Source organism: Ambystoma mexicanum, chromosome 1p (genome assembly GCF_040938575.1).
Source record: "Ambystoma mexicanum isolate Mex_15411 chromosome 1p, UKY_AmexF1_1, whole genome shotgun sequence".
In the NCBI taxonomy this organism is placed as follows: Eukaryota; Metazoa; Chordata; class Amphibia; order Caudata; family Ambystomatidae; genus Ambystoma; species Ambystoma mexicanum.
Genome location: NC_090921.1, coordinates 437,661,033 through 437,673,470, shown reverse-complemented (window position 1 = coordinate 437,673,470; position 12,438 = coordinate 437,661,033). Strand labels below are relative to the sequence as shown.

The 12,438-nt window shown below is 42.6% G+C and overlaps 1 long non-coding RNA gene across 2 annotated transcripts in view; it reads left to right on the top strand.

The window, feature by feature from the left end:
* Positions 1 to 12,438, top strand: part of LOC138572374 (uncharacterized) — a 1,436,154-nt gene that overhangs the window by 454,239 nt on the left and 969,477 nt on the right. The window contains exon 3 of one of the 2 annotated variants that reach the window (XR_011303904.1): positions 1,737 to 1,871. The exons of the other annotated variant lie outside the window; for it this stretch is intronic. This is a non-coding gene — a long non-coding RNA (uncharacterized lncRNA). The remainder of the gene's footprint in view (positions 1 to 1,736; positions 1,872 to 12,438) is intronic. 2 annotated transcript variants of the gene reach the window in all.

The window sequence follows — 12,438 nt, the reverse complement described above, 5'->3', positions numbered from 1 at the left end:
CATTATCATAATTCCCATGGTAAGGGTTGGCTAGCACTGTTCCTTCACCTCCCACTAAGACGCCCACTGGCTGCTGATAGGACCAGAAGTTGGGAGATATGTATGATGTAGGCTGAGGGAGAAGACAGATTTGTCATCCCAACATGGGTTCTGAAAATCTCATAACATGGCAGCTATGCAATTTTTTCAGATTACTACATGAATCTATATTTTTGGATTCTACATTTTATGGCGAGTCAGATAATACTGATTTTATTTCGGCATGTGCTTCCTGGGCGCAGCCACCATCTTCTGCAGTTTGCCGCTGCGCCAAAATAGTTACAACTCTGACACTACATACTTCCAACATTAATTTCACCGTCTATCACTCTATCAATTTTTCAAATTCCTAGATTTATGAAAATGCCAGAATCATAATTTGTATCATAGTTTAAGTTATGTACATCACATAAATTACATTTTACATGGTCCCAACTGGCTTTTTATCCCCATTAAAATGAACTCGGGGTGAGCCCACCGGGACACACAATGCTCTTTATTTAGGACAATGTATTCAATGTTAAACATAATGCAATGCATTATATGAGAGGTGGTTTTGTTTCTGATGACCCCCAGCAGTTTCATGTCTCGTCTATGACCAGATTAGGACATCTGGCTGGCCAATGTTTATACTACCCTCTTCTGCTGAGCTTCAAAGGGTGTTTGTACAGAGCTAATGCACATTTTATGGGGAACCTGACTGTAAAGGTCATTTTTGTTGGTACTGTTGACTGTAAATCCCATAATTTCAATCTACTTCTTTGTATATTCTAGCATTTAAATTGACAAACCAACCAGACCTTCTTCTCCTAGGGGTCCTCAGCCAAAGGTCTTGAGTTCATATTTTCCAAGGCACATATATTTCTGTTTAGTGGAAAAAACACCAGCTGCACCCATCCTTCAGAAAATACAGCTTTAAATTGACAAGATGTGCTTACACATAACATTTTAGCATGACATCTAGGCCTGCTGTTCATAAGTACAATCTTTACTTTCTACTACATTATACTAGAGGTAGATTCACTATTAATCTAGTGCACAAAGATAGGCCAAAGTTACATAAGAACAAGTGTTCATTGCTACAAAAGCAAAATAGGCATTTCCCTATAAATGTTGTCATTGTATGTGCTGAAATGAAGTCTCTATTTCTCATGAAGACAATTTGTCATTCGACTTTATTTTTCAAATGTAAGTCATCATTCCTCCTTTCTAGCTTCCAAATGCACATTATTTCAAATGTGTATTTATTTCCTTCCATGAAGCCTCCTGCAGCCTTAAATATGTCAAATGAGCCTTTACACGTAGTCAGTATCTGCAGTGCCACATGTCTTTTGGAATACACTGGACGCAGTTAACAATATTCCAGTTCTAAGTCTCACTTTTCTTCGGCTGAATGCCTACACCTTCTAACAAAATGGAGAAAGGTCCATTCTCGCTCATTCACTAGGCCTCATGTTGATATCACTGTTTTGTACTGGCTTTTATATTTCAATGGAACTCCACACTTAGCCAGCTTCTCTCTCACAATGGGGCCTAGCATGGACTCTCCATATCTGTCGCCACAGGCCTGTATTTGTACCCACAAGTATAATTTAGAGATGTGTGACCACACAATGGTCATATAAGTGGACAGACATTTTGTTTCTGAAAATCAAGATGCACTTGTCTCAATTGTTGCTTTTCTTCATTTGTCTCAGAGGCATTGGCAAGATTAATCCATTCTATGAACATCTGATTGATCCCTGCGAAAACTTCTGGAGTAGCAATTACTGAAGTATCCTCAAGTTGGTTGGAGAGATCTCTGTTTGGGTGAATGATACCTTAGTACTGAGGTAGGTAATGGTAACTCGGAACACTATTTTGTTTTCACAGGCATCGTCTTCCACCCCATAAGGGTGCAGGGGACACACCAAGAAATTCCCTTCTTGTTGAGCGTCAAGAGTTGCAGTTCTGATACCATCCGTATTATTATAACTGTCTTCTGGTATCAGACCAATGATTGGATTTGTTTGATTAATCAAAAATGTTTGGAATCAATGGCCATTCCAATAGGGTGTTTTAAGATAAACTTTGCAGATAAATTTTGTCAACCAGTATTTTATTGATAGCTACTTTGATATCTACTAATGGAGTTAGCCGTAAAAGAAGTCTTTCGTAGTTGCAGAGAATCATTTAAATGAAGACAAATTTCTTTATTAAACAAGGTTTGTCCTTTCTGATCTTTAAAGGCAAGAAATTCTCTCTGGTTTTTATAGCAATTGTAACTTGTTTTCTTTTACTTGGACTTCCACAGCATAAGAACGCAATAGTAGGGAGCAAAATGTTTGTTCAAGATTACTGAAATCCATTGTGATTCCACTAAAGTTGCCTGCTGGAAGCTGAGGGTGTTTGTGCATTTGGTGTTTCAATCTCTGTGCCCACACGCTTATGACACACACTCTTACAACGCATAGGACCTCATTACGAGTCTGACGGTAACCCATCAGTGCGACTGGTGGGTTGCCACTGGACTCATAACACTTTGCCGGCAGTTGATATCCTGGTGCCACCGGGACATTAAAAGTCCTGGCAGATCAGGAAGTCAGTGTCGTTCCCCGGAAAATGTTGTTCCCCATTCCCGTGGAGTCCTATAGGACTCCATGGGAGTGGTGAGACGGAAGCACCGGCACCATTCCGAATGGTGCCGGTGCTTCAGCGACAAGTCTGCCTACCGGACCACTGCAGGCAGACTAGTAGTGTGGCAGTCCAGAGGGGTGCCGGTACGTTGCTACCGGCACACTTATTTCCTGACCACCACACTTGTAATGAGGCCCATACACTTAGAACACACACACTTACGATGCACACTCTTACAACACACACTCTTACGGCTCATTCTTCATACATGTATGCTACTATACATATCACAACTATTGCATACATTTACTAAATATAACGCTTATAGCTCACATGCCATACACCCATACTAATACACTCATATGGCAAACCTTCATGCTGCATTAACTTAAGCTACATACACTTAAATACTCTATGCCATACTCTCCCCACAAAGAATGCACTGTAATTACAGATAAAAACCTTTTTAAACAAATAGAAACACTCAACCTTAACAGTCCCTTCAATTATAAAGCTGGTTACATCAGTTCCAAAGACAAAGATGAATTGAGGCTTAAGGTTGGATCTGCAGTGGTATGGAGTTAGTGTTTCTAATTCAAGTTTCATGGTTGAATTTGTAGTGGTGTACAGTAAGTTTGTTCCTTAGCATTATTATTCACACACTTTGTACACTTTAGTTTATGTTAGATTAACCTTAACTCTTGTTAATGGCATGACAGCAGAGCACGCTTGAACCATGTATTGAAAAGTATTTGCCTCCTAGGTTTGCCTGAAATTAGAGCAATTAAGAAGAGGTATGTTTTAGATGCTAAAAGGAAATGGAAGACACCTGATAAATGTATGGCTCCGATGTGTATTATCAACGATCCCTTATTTAAGCAATAAAGCTCAATGGGCGGGGGCTTTTCCTGGTCAGGTTACACGTTAGCCCAGGCATTATCAGACCCGGTAAAGCCCACTGCTTAGAGGGGTTTATTGCTGTTATAATTCCTGGATGTTTTTCCGGACACTAATAGATGTTTAAATTGAGAAACATTGGGCCTCATTACAAGTTTGGAGGTAGCCATATCTTTAATAAGAGCATGGCTACCCCCAAACTCGGGTCTGCACTGGGTCACATGAAAGGGGAATAACCGGGCCATTCTGGCATTTGCGGGCCCAGTAATTTCCCTTGTACGGGACCCAGAGCCAGCACGTCCCCATTACCATTTGAGTCCCCATAGGGCTCAACGGGAATGGGGAGGATGGTAGCAGTGGTACCGTTCATAACGGTGCCGTTGCTACCATCCTGTTCTGCTCGCGGGTGCCGCTCTGCACGCCTGGTCTAACCAGGCGTGCAGAGCGGCACCCGCGAGTAGAACTGGTAATGTGTCGGCATGGTAACAACGGCACCTGTAGCGCTACGGGCGTCGTTGTTGCCTTACCAGAACAGACGTAATGAGGCCCATTGTGTTTGCTTTTTGTCAGCTTAAATAAATACAAAACAAGATGGCCTCCATGGACAAGGGAGAAGGGAACTACATGTAATCCTTCTCCCTTTCCATTAGGGCATTTGATGTGGTGGGGAAAGTCCCGGCAACGGTGTGGGATGAGGAAGGTAAGTGGGACAAGGATGAGGGGGGGAGTGCACATTGGGGGTAAATCAGAGGGAAAAGGTACGTAGGGTGAATTTAGCTACATTCTGAGAGGGTCAATGGCTACCTCCCGCTTCTGAGGGGGCTTGGAACGCAGGCTTTACCATGAGGTAAAGCCCTCTTTGCGAACTTCCTGATTGGCTGAGAGGCTGCCTGACCTCCGCCCCCTACCAGCGTGCTAATACAAATTTAAACTGACATTTCTATTTCTGGGATTCCATGCATTGAGCTCATGAATGAATGAGTCCTCTAATACTGCATTGCAGTAGAACAATAAAGAGGTTTCTGACAAACAGTCTGTCTTGGAGTCTTTGCCTAAATGATTAAATCCCCATGTTATATGGGTTGGAAACGGTGGTCTTGTGTGTCAATGCCGTCATTGTGCATTGGTTTCAACCAGTCCTGCAAATTGGTACGTGGAGGCATTTTATTCTTTTCATATTTCAAGTACTCATGCATTTTTGGAGTGCCCCTCCCAAGGACACATGCTGGTTATCACCATTTGGGTCTCTCATCCACTGAGAGATCTATGCTCAGTGGGATGTATTGACCCACTTTTGCACTGCTATGCTGCATCACTCTGTTATGATGGTGGCAGAAACAGCAAAATGGCTGCAAAATCCTTGTGCGTGCCAAAACCCCTGAAAATCGCACTTTGCCACGCACAAAAAGATGGCTGCCCAATTTGCCACGCATGTTGTCGGTGGTGGAACCGAGCATTCACTACTGAAATGTGTCACTGGGCTCCACAACAATTGAAAGTGGAGTGCAGAAGGAAAAAGCAGTGCTTTGCTAAATGAAACTCCAAGATTGCTTTAAATCTCTTTTTCTTTGCTGCTGAAACTTCCGAATGCCAGTACAAAAACACCTTTCAAAAAATTCTAAATTCTTACTGGGTGCTACAATTCACTTAGTTATGAAATCATTCTGAACTTACAATGTCTTGAAAAGCTGAGAGCATAAAGAGATTGCCACAGCAAAAGTGGCCTGCCTGTGGATCTGTCAAAAATCTATATGCAGCAGAGGGCTGCTGTGATGACAGTTGTCAGGGGCCTGCCTGATTAAACTTCAACATGTATAAACTGAAAACAAAATGTTTGCAATCTAAGGTTACTGATAGTAACCCATATTGTAGTTGTTTGATACCATGGTTTAAAATCTTGTTAAGGAGAAGGCCACAGAATTTAACAATTAATTTAACCCTGGCTGAAGCTGCAGAACTTGAATAATAGGTTTTTCCCACAGAAGGAAGGTCTTTCCCCCAGCAGGAAATCACGGAGAAGTGTTAATTACAGGGTAGGAAAGGACCTGGTCTACAGAGGCAAAAGGAACAATGACAAGCTGCAGTCCAGGAAATTCGAAGTGTAAAGACAGTCGTAAATGGCCTCTGCAAGGAACAAACTTGGGGGATGGCTCCTGGGCTTCCAGGGAGAGACCAAAGGGTGGAGCCAAACAACCATGTGTTGCTTAACATGGACAAAGAACATATTAAAAAAAATACTGATAACTTATTGTTTAAAATTGTGAAAAATAAAAAAATTACAGAATTATTAATTTAATTTCTTGCTGCACGGGTGAAGAGGTGCCAGAACTATGTGACATGTTCTGGACAGCAATGTCAAGAACTGTGATTTTAAGCAAATGCATTTCCGCTAGAATTGTGAAACTTTATACACTCATTCCCGTGTTAAACACGCAAACTTGTAGAAAATTGCTTGAAAATTGGACATTGTGTTCCTAGTACGAAGGCAAAATTCTGTGAAAAGCGGAGACAAGATCCCACAGCTATGGGGTTTTGAGGAATAGCTGCTATGTAAAATATGTAATATGTATATGTGATTTTTATAGAGGTTGCACATGTGGAAATATGTATGTTGCCAAAAGTAGATTGTGTGTTCCAGGGGCTGGGGGTGGATTCTCAGCCTCATAAAATTGAATCCTAAAGATGACACTCCGTTTCTCTCCTCCTATCAAGGCAGAGAGTAGACTCTAACCCAATAACCTTTCAAAGGGGCAAGCTTAGGCTAAACCGGCCCACACACCCCTTTATGATGTCATTTCATAGCATAAATAGAGACAGCACACCACTCATAAGGACAGAGAGATTCACTCACTATCATGATGTTGGCGGAGCACCCCGCTGCTGAAATCTACATCTTCCTTGCTGCAGACTCCAGAAACTTGGCAAAGCAAAAGGCCTATTGCATAGCTGAACCATTCTCAGCTAGGTCTCAAATTCCAGAACTGATCCCCACAAGCCTAAGTGGAAGCATCATAATACAGCCGGGCTGTGCTGTTACTGCTTGCCTACTGAAATAAATATCCTCAGAACCAAGAAGAGCAGATCCGATCCAGTCTTGTGCCGTGCTGTGACCAGAGCGCCTTGCAGATCCAGTCCAGTCCTGTGCTGTGCTGTGACCAGAGCACCTTGCTGACCCAGCCCAGTCCGATGTGCTAAGCTGTCTTTGCTAAACCAGATCCAATTCCATGACCAGAACTGACGGCCCCATTTAAAAACTTATCCAGTGAGTATAAATAGGAAGAATTGTGTCACTAGCATATGTACTTTGCATAGTCTCAGTCCTATTTTAGACCCATCCTATCTTGTATTCAGACCCTGTATTGTTAGGAGCATATGTGCATTGTCTGAACCCTCTCTCCAAACCATCCTATCTTTCCTCCGGAACTAGTACTGTTAAAACTATCTTTGTGTTGATCCTTTTCTCATCTGAAGAAGGCGAGTTTCCTTAGCAGGCAGTCACCCTGATCAACTGACTGTGTTCCTGTAGGGTATTTGTTTTGTTCATACTCATCCTCTAGTGTAAGAAACCCATTTGTCAATTTTAAAAGCACATTCCTGTTTTCCATTCTTGCGCCTATCTCGAAAAACGACCTTCACTAAAACGTCTGTAACTCCCTCAGCTTTTGTGATAGAAACAAAGTTTCAACTCCTGTTTATAGCTAACATCTACAGCTTTCCATCGCACCAATCAATGTGATTCTCCAGGTATCGTGAATATCATGCAGTGAAAAGTTTGCCACAGATTTTCGTTTTGGGAAATTTTTACACACGTAAAACAGCTTTTAATTGCTTCCAACTTGGATTTTAAGATTTCAAATGTTTTCTTGGGATTAAATCATTGCTTGTGTTTAGGTGCAATGATCCAAAGTCGCTTCCATAAGAATTTATAACAATTTCAGCAATTTTGACCATATTTGGTGTTTTTGCCCAGTCCATTCTAAAGATAACTTTAAAAGCCATTTTGACAGCTTGACAGTCAATTCCGTTTTCTCTTGTGTTTGGAAAGTGGGATTGATGTCCCATTTCATTTCTGATATTCCTGAATACCTGCTCTATCCTCCTATTCCTTTACATTGCCCATTGGGAGTTGAGTGGTGTGCAGGGGGAACCTCTAACCACAGTTCTATCTGATCTGAACCAACACAAAAGTATTATATTCTGTGCTGAATGGTTTTGCTCACTAATTACTCCTTGTGTATTAAAGATAGTATTCAGTGTTACCTCACCCCATTGGTGATTGTTGTGTGCCTATTAAAACATATGGTGATAACATTTTAAATACATAAAATAAATATTTACCTTTGCAAACCAGCCTGATTCCTGGTTCAGTATGACCGGCGGGGTTCCCGGAGAGGGGTGTGATATGAGTGGTATATCGTTCAGAATAAAGAACTTTTAGACAAAAATAAATAAGGATTTCAGTTGTGCACTACATGCTAGGCGTTGACTTGGATGTGTGCCGGATTGAAATCACTTACAGCTCATGTTCCAGTACATGCAAACAGGTGTTGCAACTGCATGATCCAGATGACTTCATGTGCAGTCCAATTGCTGCACGTTCTTCCCTTTACCTCTCCACAACCTCCTGTATGAGATGGGGCCCAGCGCTTCTGGTGCAGTGTTCATTTCCCACCAACCGATTTAAATCATATACTCGTAAATGTTTTAAGTAGCTATGAGAAGGCAAGTTTTTCTTTTGTTAAACATGTTTTAAGTGCACACAAGAACTCACAGAAGCAGAGGACGGATGATCACTGAAGAAATACAGGGCCACCGCTTATCTCGCGGATGCCTTGAATGAAAGATTCGGAGGGCACTCCTTGAATTAACAAGTACAGGCAAGGATCATCATGTCAACTATATTACTATGCTTTTCCTGGACCTCAATAATCATCATGGCCACTACCCCACTGTGGTGCAAGAATCATTGCTGTATGAACCATCTGCTGTGGTGGAGGAATGATTGATAAGTAAATATATTAGGAACACATGATCATCTTGTCCAGTACCTTGCGTTAGTGCAAGAACTGTCAATGTAGACATGTGCCATGATCAGCTTGCTCATTCTTTCCAGATCACTGCTTTGGTTCAATAATCATAGTTAAACTGATGCATTGGGACCTCAAATATTATCCTACACAATCCCGTTCTTGTGTAGGGCACAGTAGGCTCACTTGGACCCACTGGATCGTTGTCACCAGCGATAGGCTGTGGTTGCAAGAACCATCATTATTGTTCCATTCCCTCTTATGCAGTGCAACCCCATATACCACAGTTCAGCATACTTTATAGGAGGCATATTGGATGCCTAATGTTTACTGACAGAAATACGCCAGCATTCAGAGCAAGTAGTTGGCTACTTCGGCCCTCTTTCCTCCTCTTCGCGCTTCCTTTGTGTTGTACCCCATGCGCTTTCCTCTTCCCCTGGAGCAAACCCCCTCGCATTCCAATAGAAATGCACCACTTACCTCACCTGGGGGATGCTGCTGCTTCTGAGGCCTCCTCAGATGTTGCATACTTACTCATTGCCTGCTGTGAAAACCGTGGAAATAGAAGAGGAGCTCTGCCCGGAGCCCTGGCCACAATTTCTGATGTGGCTAACATCTTTACTGTTTGTTAAGGGTTAAGAAAATGGGCTGTGAGCCACCACAGCCTGTTTACTTACCCTCAAATGATTTGGCCCTGTGTAACCCGCAAGACCATGGCAGAGAAGGCCAATAGCACTCTGCAGGGTTAGCGAGGCTAGAAAAAATATATTTGGTTTAATCTTCAGTCGGCCGATATTTGGGCTGGGGTGCCATTAGGGCTAATACAGTCATCCACCCTGTGCTTTATTGCAACAATGTATCCCAAAAACATTTTGTTGGGAAGGGAAGGGGGATGAGGTTGTTATTTTTGTGGCTAATATGATGACTACATTACTTAGTTGTTGTTTGTAACCCAAGTAGCTTTTTGCTAGTTTGGAATGATTATATGAAGTATATTTATATCGTTTTATTTGTGTAAAACTGAAATGAGATGAGTGGGATAGGGGAATGATAAGACAATTCATAGACTCTGCCTGACCACTCACATCAGTACATCCAATGCGTTGAAGATACATTTTATTTTTATTTATTTATTGTTTGCTTGATAGGCGCTTATACAATAAGTATATACTATTTCAAAGCACCCACCTGGAATAGAGGGCGGGAGGGTGTGCAATACATTACAAGACATTATTAAGAGCAGAGGTGGAGGAAGGAGAGGGATGAACCAACTATGCCTTGTGAGTATTCAGAGTATTCAGAGCGTGCAAGAGCAGAAAGGAAGAGGGAAGAGGGTTAAGTGCTGGGGAGCCAGCACTTGTGGGTGAGCCATGAATGAAGTGCTAGGGCCTTGGAAGCTGTAAGTGCGAGTCTCCAGAGTGGAGGGTGTGCAGATGCAAGTGCTGTGGATAGACAGGAGCTGGGAAGAATTGGTGTGGGAGGTTAAGGCCACGAAGATGCAAAAGAGCCAAGGACACCTATTCAGCAACTGTGGGATTAGTGGAGGTGAGAAGGAGGGAAGGAAGAGGAAAAGAGGAAAGTCTTAAGTACCTTCCGGAATTTGAGAAGATCCTGTTCAAGGCACAGGGAGAGGCTATTCCAAAGGAGGGAGCCCGCTGAAGAAAGTGAGCAACCCCCTCACCCCTGTTTAGCAAAACGCTTTAGACACAAAGAGTTGGTGCCAAAGGAGCAAAATGGTCTAGAGGGAGAGTATTCAGTGAAATAAAGCTGAAGATAGTGTGGTCTCTTGGCCCAGACATCCTTGCGGATGATGCAGAGGGATTTTAATTTAATCCATGCAGCAACCAGGAGCCAGTGAAGACTCTTTAGTGCAGGAGAGATGGGGTCCTTGGGCTTAAGGCCAAGGATAAGTCTCGCTGCACTATTCTGTATAAGCTGAAGGGGTCACATAGTGGAAAAAGGCAGATTCAGGAGGAGGCTGTTACAGTAGTCAAGTCTGGAGAGAACCAGGGCTTGAGTCACATTGAGCCTCTGAGGGAAAGTGAAAAGAGGTAGAATTCCTTTGAGAAGGAAGTGCTGATAGTTGGACTTTGTGGCAATGTCCTGAGTGTGAGGGAGGAAGGAGAGAGAGGAGTCGAAGATGACTGCAAGGTTTCTGGCTTCAGTTGAAGATTGCAGGGGGAGAGCTCAAGGAGGAAGGCCAGCATTGTGATGCAGGATACAATAGGTTGTCTCCTTGAATAACTGTTCTCTCACCTTTTTGCATTGTGGACTGGTCTGGAGCACAAAGGTTACAAATCTACTATAGGCGCTGGTAAATGCAGGTTTATACTGTCTTAAGTGTTGTTTGAAAATCTAGTTAAAATTATAGTTTAAGAATTTTGAAAAACAGAAACCTCAAGATCTCACGAAGGCAATCCAAAATCATATAGTATTCTCCGAATGTAATGTTAATAACTAATAAACAATACAATTATTCGAATCTAAAAATTGATCAATAAGAACAAAACATAAAGAAAATGCATAGAAATATGCTAAGCGATTATCCTGGTGGAATTGCAATCATGCAATGTATGCAATATGCTCCATGTATTTAAAGATGCCAGCTGTCCTGTTTTTTACTTTGCAGAAGACGTGTCATGCCATTTATTTTTATCAATGTAAAAACCCTTGGTGTTTATGTAGCCTCTGATTAGTTTTGTAAAAATATAGACCAATTTAATAAAAAATAAGTGTTCAAGGATAAATGAAGAGGTTTGTGTTTCAGAACACAGATCCATAGGGTAACCCCTCTTCTATAGGGTGATACCTATTTCAAGTATGGCTGCTTCCTGATTCATGGAACTTTTAGTGCAGTCTACTGGTGCACAGTCACTTTGCACTGCCAACCAACACCCTGATTCACATAGCGGTGCCAAGCGTGCAAACACCCAAAGTCACGTTGTACTGCAAAAGTACTCTTTGTGCCTTGCTAAATGGGCCTAATTCACGGTGCAAAGAGTACTTTTGCAGTGCAAAGTCACTTTGCACTTCATAAATACACTTTGCACCGATCTGTGAATTAGGGTGTTTGTTGGCAGTGCAAAGTCACTTTGCAGCACGCTAAATTGTCTTCTCATCTCTGAGGCACACGCAGAGGTGTCCAATGGATCCAGATTCCAACCTTCTGCGGGAGGAAGACAGGATATCTATCAACCTCCAATTACAGATGCTGGATTCCAGATCATAGGAGCAGCCTTAAACAGCCGTCTCTACAGCACCTAAAGAAAGGTGGGATGAACATGGCACCCATTGCAAAGGACCTCAGACTGTGCCTACTGTAGGTGTACTCTCTCCAGAGCCCTGTGCAGCACGTCATGATCCGGAAAAGAAATGGTTGTTGGGCACATAAGCCTGTTGTATATTAATCAGTTTTGGGGATCCCACTCTGGACAGACCAACAGGCACATAAATATCATAGCTGTCCTTGAGAAGAATCGGGGCCTGATTCTGAAATTGGTGCTAATTACCGAAAATGTTGCTAAAGGTGCTAACAACATTTTCGGTAATTACGACCTATTCTGAAGGTGGCGGAATCTTCCGAAGTCGGACTGATTGCGCCACTTTCTGTCATGAACTGTCGGACAGGTCCCTTTTGGACTTCCTGGTCCCTGACACATCAGGGCTTGCACTCAGCAGTACTCCCAACATGGCCGTCAAACACGGAACATTGTTTACCAGCTTCTGCGTCGGACGTAGCACGTTCTATAAAGAAGCCATGCTTCTGCGGCCCCGCGCGTCTCAATGCTACCGCTTGCAGTGGCTAGACGTGTGCTTCCGTAGTTCGCTCTCGCTGACTTCATTGATTCCTGGTTCCTGG